The sequence below is a fragment of the Hordeum vulgare genome, chromosome 7H (assembly GCF_904849725.1).
Source record: "Hordeum vulgare subsp. vulgare chromosome 7H, MorexV3_pseudomolecules_assembly, whole genome shotgun sequence".
In the NCBI taxonomy this organism is placed as follows: Eukaryota; Viridiplantae; Streptophyta; class Magnoliopsida; order Poales; family Poaceae; genus Hordeum; species Hordeum vulgare.
Window position 1 is genome coordinate 48,634,971 of NC_058524.1, and position 7,444 is coordinate 48,642,414.

General features: G+C 48.9%; 2 long non-coding RNA genes across 2 annotated transcripts; both read right to left on the minus strand.

The window, feature by feature from the left end:
- Positions 1-702: 702 nt before the first annotated feature.
- LOC123412689 lies at positions 703-2,194 on the minus strand. Its single transcript, XR_006613573.1, has 3 exons — positions 1,853-2,194; positions 963-1,035; positions 703-868 (listed from the first exon to the last, which is right to left on the minus strand). It is a non-coding gene; the product is annotated as an uncharacterized LOC123412689 (long non-coding RNA).
- A 1,555-nt stretch (positions 2,195-3,749) lies between these two features.
- Positions 3,750-5,688, minus strand: LOC123410388. Its single transcript, XR_006613038.1, has 3 exons — positions 5,578-5,688; positions 4,828-5,483; positions 3,750-4,662 (listed from the first exon to the last, which is right to left on the minus strand). It is a non-coding gene; the product is annotated as an uncharacterized LOC123410388 (long non-coding RNA).
- Positions 5,689-7,444: the final 1,756 nt, after the last annotated feature.

Genomic DNA, 7,444 nt, shown 5'->3' on the forward strand with positions numbered 1-7,444 from the left:
TTTAAATACACATAACCTGAACCTTGCAGTAAGCTGAAGCAGAATTCACGGTGACTCAACATGGTTTTGATCCGATAGAGCTAGAAATGCATGCGCCCACAAAGTGTCTTGAGTATAATAGAACTATAGATACAAACTGGGCAGCTAAATGAGAAAGGTGCTTGGTAACTGCACTTAAAAAGCTTCTCAATATATAAGATCGAGATATATAAATGCATGTGCTCACCTATTCGAATGTTGGAAACAATTATTATAGTAAAGTAGCAGACATGATTTACACTCTTTTGCAGAAAAAGAATGTTGGGACAATCATCATCCTTACACACCATGCAAAAAGGGTTTAGCCATGCCGACCTCCCCTACTTCAGCCCGCGAACCGCAGGAAGAAGCAGTCATTCCGGAGCATGACCCTTGGTTGTCACCGATGAACTTCCAGCAATAAATTATGGCAGAGTTTCAGACAAAAAAACTCTAAATATATTATGCCCGTTTGGTCTTTAAATGGGGAATGTTCCCTTGATCCTAACGGGGATGCAGCTGCATGATGATTCTCCATCTCTCACATGTTAAGACCATCGATGGGGAGGCAACGAAATCAGTAGGCTGAGGCTACAAGGAAAGCAGGGGATGAAGGATCTTCCCAATAGATTAGCATCGGTTAAGACAAGTAGGAAAGTTGCTTTTGCCCAGGTGATTTGCCATCAGCAGAATATGTCCAACGGCGCACCAGCTCCGAGTTATGCTCTGTCTCGGCCAAATGAACGCAGATGCGCTTCATAATACAGGAAACGGAAACACTTTCAGAAACCATGCTTCCAAGAGAGACTGACAAGCGGATGGAACATTTAAGAGGCAAATGCTCATTGACCTATGCAAATTGTAAACAACAAACATGTCAGTTGTCACACACACACAGCACACGCAACAAAGAAAGAAACAAAGATTTACAAAGAAGCACTTACCAGAAGCTGAACTTAAGTTACTCTTCACATTATCCGCAGATGTCAATGCTCTGTTCATGTTATCTAAATAACCCTGTCCACAAACGATATAGTCTCAATGTGACTAATATCATCTCTCAACTGAATGGTCCAAAGATCTACCGTTGTATAATGATTATGTCAACTGAAAACATGAACCGAGTGACTCGAATATTAAAGTCATCCTGGTTTTGGTGTACCTGGAGTATGCAAACTGCAGCAAATTTATCTGTCACTGTTTTTGTCTCAACTGGATCATTTAGTTTCAGAGGATTTAAAAGGGCTTCTACGTACTGGAGAAACAACATGGTTTGAGTGAAAAAGCAAGATCGATCAGAAAACTCCACAACCAAATACTTCAAAAACAGACATGGCAGTCATTTGCCCACAAAACAACCTAATAGCAGTCTTAGAAGAATAAAAAGTATCTGATGGCCAAAACAGTATGCATGAACCATTTCCAAACCTGTAGAGTTTTGGGAACTAAATATGATTCAAGCCACAATATACTTAATGCCCCCAAAATTGGAGCATACTACTCGGAGAAAGAGACATAAAGACTTTATCGTAATCATGATGACCCCAAAAATAGACTTATGTTTCCCAACTCTTCAAGAAATTCTGTAATGTGAGGATCACTTCAAAATTGAAAATAACACGAATTAACTTTCAAATTGTGAAGATAAATAAACATGACAACAATTGGACAATGTTCAGTCCTCTTTTGTGTTGATCATTTTGTATATGAGTATTCAATTACTGTCTAAAAAATAATCTAGTCATCCTGGAATATGTTTTATCTGCACATCTAATGTAGCTCCCAAAACAATCTAAACAAACGTGAAAGTTGACGCTAAAAAATTCAGCATCACCTATAAAAATGGCCTCTTGAGCACCATGAAGTCCACCGTCTAGATGCACATGCACCCTACGCTGCCCCTGAAGCCATTTAGTAGCTTGAGCAGCTCGCTGTCCCGATCCTTGGTCACACCGTCGTAGCCCACCTGGAGTGGTAGGAGTAGCTTCTGCAAGGCACCCACACGCGGCACCTCGGCGCAGCACGTGCAGGCGTCAGTGTCCACTGGACGAGAGGCGAACTCCCTGGCCATGTGGGACACATGGAACATCTTCTTGACCAGCACCTGCACGACCAACCGGCATGACCAGCATGTGCGCACGCATGCATATTCTGTATTCAAGATAAAATGTTAGATAAAAACACAATATTGTAACACGAGAAGGGGAATATGGTCAATACACAATCACATAATCCCTTCCAGACTCATCAAAACCTCTTCACTTTCACTCCAGCTCTAGGTTTGAGAATAAAGTGTTCTTAAAAGTTAGCACTCGCTCCTCCGTAACTTAATATAAGACATTTTTTGACACTGTCATAGTGTCAAAAAACGTCTTGTATTCCTCTAAAAAAATGTCTTGTATTAAGTTACGGAGGGAGTATTTTGTAATACTATGAAACATCATTGAAAGCAATTCAGCATGGCCTGGTAATATTACATTGGTATAGCGAATGAATCTGCAACTTGCTTCTTCCTTAAGTCTCCATGGCTTAATCTTTTAGGGGATGTTTGGAACTCATGAATTTCATAGATATTTTGAGAATTTCCCTGCAAAAAAGTTCAGTTATGTGCTTTGATTTTTTGCACTTGCCTCCCACTTTCAATTTATCTTGTTATGTTGAAGATATTTTTAACAACAACAACCTTTCACACTCCCAGCTAGCCATTTTTTAGGTTGCTTCACTCTCGTGAAGCAGGAGATGGCCTGGCTGGCATGAATCAAGGGGGTCTAATCATTTGGTATGTTTAGCAGAAGAATGTCCAAGGTGCATATAGTTGTACAGAAGAGGTGAAGGAAGAAGTGAAGTGCATCATGGCCATCACAGAGGTAACACCTATCATTTATCTATGTTTAGAATATGATGGAAATTTCAAACTACTTGCATTATAAAAGTGTGCATGAAATGCACCCACGGAATATTCATCTTTTACCCTGGCAAATAAACTCCAATCAGCATATAAGCATATAAGCCATCACGAGTCATGTGCGCGTTTACTGAAATTTATCGATGGGTGTGCATCTGCACAGGCTGATACAGAGGTTAAGGCCATCTTATAGTCATATATTAAGGGACGACGTGGCACGAGTGATTAACCATGGGAAGACGTGCAGCTAACTCGATCCATTTTATGTGTTGATCAATAGAGCGGGAATTCTTGCGCTAGTGTCCAGTGGGTTGGTGGGGGATGATCTCGCCATCCACGATGGAGGGTAACTTAGTCATTTTATGAAGGATATTTTGGGCAGGGGAAATATCTTCGAGCATGCTGTGGAGGCTGTTTCTTTTTCGCTTGGTCGTATTAGATGTCATGCTATGGTTCGGTTTGCTTCTGAAGAAGCTGCTGCGAAGAAGGTTGTTTCTCTTTCGTTCAGTCGTATTAAGATGTCGTCCGGGCTACATCATGGCATGCATGGCTGCTGATTTAAGAAACATCTAGTTTCGGCGATTTTAATTAATCATGCTATTGATCTTAAAAATATATAATTGATCTATAGGAGATTAACTCTAAAACATAAAAAAGGAAATGACGCCACAATTCATCTTATAACCGCAGTTAGCGTCAGTCAAAATCAAAATGATATGTACTACAAGGGTTTTCTTCTGAAACATAAAAAAAGATGTTGCATCATAGGTCACAGTGTATCAAAGAGCATAAAAAGGTTGGAAACAAATTTCTTGAGAAGAAAAGCACAGTTAATTTCTTGGTTGTTGATATATGATTGTAATATTACAATGGACTCACATATATGATCACTTATGGGGATGGCTCAAGAATTTTTCACTCAAGTAGTAAAGATGGCTAACCGGGGATGAAAGAAGTGCACAAACTGCCAATGATTTCTTTCAGATGATTAAAAAATTACATACAATGTTGTCCTATAAAGTATGTACCTTATATCTAAACACGTGTATATACATACATGTCAAATGAAACGGAAAGTTAGACTTCCTCAACACAATTATATATGGAGTTGTGATGGATTATGTTGGATATAATACTCATGCTTCATCCAAAAACTCATTTGTTCCTTGCTCCGACTATGAGGAGGGCACCTGAAGGTAAATTTTCTGACTATTCTTCAGTTTCCTTGCAAAATTGAGACCGTAACCTGGTCACTCATGAAACAAAACTGTTTGGGTATAATATAGTTCATCCAAGTGCTACAGTTGATAATATGCTATCTATTTCTGTCTTATAAGAGAATAAATTGATATAACAGGTGGCCCTCAAAACTCAAAAATGGATTATTCAGGGATTTTTCTTCTTCCTGCACGGCGCAACAGGATAAGAAATACACTATGCATTCTTCACATAAAGATAATGTAGAAATTATCTAGTTAAGCCAGTGGACAATTGAAGAATATCCTCATAAGAATTTTTTCATGAAAAACGATTCTGGATAAATTGCAACAGACGCCACAAATTAGCATAATTTTTAGCCAGGGCTCAGTAACACTCTTATCCTCGATGTAGATATGTTTATTATGATCCTTGAATCAAACTAATAAATTCAAATGAGAAACAAAGTGATCAAAACGAATAGAAAAATTCAGATAGTACCTTTAAAAGTGTGTTATAAGCCTCTAACAAGCGGTTAGCAGCTGGACCAAACCCATGCAAACAGAAGCAAGTTTCAGTGCACAGCCTACTAAGCAGCAATCAATCACGAACAAACAATAGGTAATAAAAACCAGTCACGAAAGAACAGGTTGCTGGAAAAACAAAGACTGCTTAAGGCTATTATTTTATTAGAAATTTGTACTGACCCGTTGTGCCCCTTCGGGGTGAATTTGATAGGTTGGTCCATCTTTGTTTTCTCCGTACCGATAGTATGTCGCGGTATTTTGATCATACAGAATCCCACCACCATGGGCTTCAATGGCATTTCCATCAGTGTCCAGCCATACCTTACCGGGATAAAAGTAAATGCTATCATTTCCGCCTTTTGTTGGGTTCACAGCAGTTGTTTCAGCAGGAAAGAACATGTCATGTAATGCTAAGGACCCATCCAGATATTCATCGATGATCTTTGCAACCTTGCTAGAGCTCCGACGTTTGACTGCACGTTTCACTGCACGAGGATTCACCTTGTGAGGAGGTGGCAACCGAAAGTGCTCTTCCTCAACCTCTTCCAATTCTCTGGTGGCAGGCAGATGGCTGGAATAGCTATGGGCATGCCAATTTTTTACTTGATGGCTGATGAAAAATAGGCCGACAATGATGGTGCATCCCACCAAGCCCATTACAATAAAAGATAAGGAAGAAGGGATTCATCTTCCCCGTCGAAGGGGAGCTATCCCTTCTGCCCGCTGTGGCCTCCGTCGCCCTGTGATGCTGCGGCACCATCTGCTCCGCCACTGTGCCAATGGCAACCAGAGGGGCAGGCACCACACTCTCTCCTACCTCCTCAAACACAACAGATCTAAACCATTGGAAAACCAAATTACTGTCAACAAGCTGACCCAAATGCCCTTCAAATGCAGACAAACTCGCGCGCGAAGAAAGGATCGACATACCTGCAGATAGACTGCATACGGCGGGGGCGGCAGGGAACGAAGGCGCGGTGGGAGGAGAGCAGGGGTTCGCGAAAGGGATGCGGCGGGCGGGGCGAGCAGGCGGAGGTCGGGGCTGAGCAGGGGAGAGGCGGCGGGTGGGGCGAACAAGCGATGGGCGGGGCGAGCAGGCGGAGGGGCGGGGCTGAGCGGGGGAGAGGCGGCGGGCAGGGCGAGCAGGCGGAGGTCGGGGCTGAGCAGGGGAGAGGCGGCGGGCGGGGCCAACAGGCGACGGGCGGGGCGAGCAGGCGGGGCTGAGTGGGGGAGAGGCGGCGGGCGGGGCTGAGCAGGCGGAGGTCGGGGCTGAGCAGGGGAGAGGCGGCGGGCGGGGCGAACAAGCGATGGGCGGGGCGAGCAGGCGGAGGGGCGGGGCTGAGCGGGGGAGAGGCGGCGGGCAGGACGAGTAGGCGAAGGTCGGGGCTGAGCAGGGGAGAGGCGGCGGGCGGGGCCAACAGGCGACGGGGCGGGGCGAGCAGGCGGGGCTGAGTGAGGGAGAGGCGGCGGGCGGGGCTGAGCAGGCGGAGGTCGGGGCTGAGCAGGGGAGAGGAGGCGGGCGGGGCGAACAAGCGATGGGCGAGGCGAGCACGCGGAGGGGCGGGGCTGAGCGGGGGAGAGGCAACGGGCAGGGCGAGCAGGCGAAGGTTGGGGCTGAGCAGGGGAGAGGCGGCGGGCGGGGCCAACAGGCGACGGGCGGGGCGAGCAGGCGGGGCTGAGTGGGGGAGAGGCGGCGGGCGGGGCTGAGCAGGCGGAGGTCGGGGCTGAGCAGGGGAGAGGCGGCGGGCGGGGCGAACAAGCGATGGGTGGGGCGAGCAGGCGGAGGGGCGGGGCTGAGCGGGGGAGAGGCGGCGGGCAGGGCGAGCAGGCGGAGGTCGGGGTTGAGCAGGGGAGAGGCGGCGGGCGGGGCCAACAGGCGACGGGCGGGGCGAGCAGGCGGGGCTGAGTGGGGGAGAGGCGACGGGCGGGGCTGAGCAGGCGGAGGTCGGGGCTAAGCAGGGGAGAGGCGGCGGGCGGGGCGAACAAGCGATGGGCGGGGCGAGCAGGCGGAGGGGCGGGGCTGAGCGGGGGAGAATTGACGGGCAGGGCGAGCAGGCGGAGGTTGGGGCTGAGCAGGGGAGAGGCGGCGGGCGGGGCCAACAGGCGACGGGCGGGGCGAGCAGGCGGGGCTGAGTGGGGGAGAGGCGGCGGGCGGGGCTGAGCAGGCGGAGGTCGGGGCTGAGCAGGGGAGAGGCGGCGGGCGGGGCGAACAAGCGATGGGCGGGGCGAGCAGGCGGAGGGGCGGGGCTGAGCGGGGGAGAGGCGGCGGGCAGGGCGAGCAGGCGGAGGTCGGGGCTGAGCAGGGGAGAGGCGGCGGGCGGGGCCAACAGGCGACGGGCGGGGCGAGCAGGCGGGGCTGAGTGGGGGAGAGGCGGCGGGCGGGGCTGAGCAGGCAGAGGTCGGTGCTGAGCAGGGGAGAGGCAGCGGGCGGGGCGAACTGGCGACGGGCGGGGCGAGCACGCGGAGGGGCGGGGTTGAGCGGGGGAGAGGCGGCGGGCGGGGCGAGCGGGCGGGTGCGGAGAGGGGAGGGGAGGGGAGAGGAGGCGGGGCTGAGCGGTTTACTCGGTGAAGAGAACATGCGAGGTGTAGCCACTCGTGGGGCTTCCCCGCTTCGCGGTGTTAACGAAGGATTTCATTAACGACGAGTTTAGACCACTGATTGTATGATTACACTGTTTAGATCTTAAGTTGAATCTGCCCTCTCGTTCTTTTAATAATAGGGAATATAGTAACGGTGGTCACCCGCTCGTTGTGGAGCACGTGAGAGATTCGATGGTCGATCGGTCCAAGTTCGATG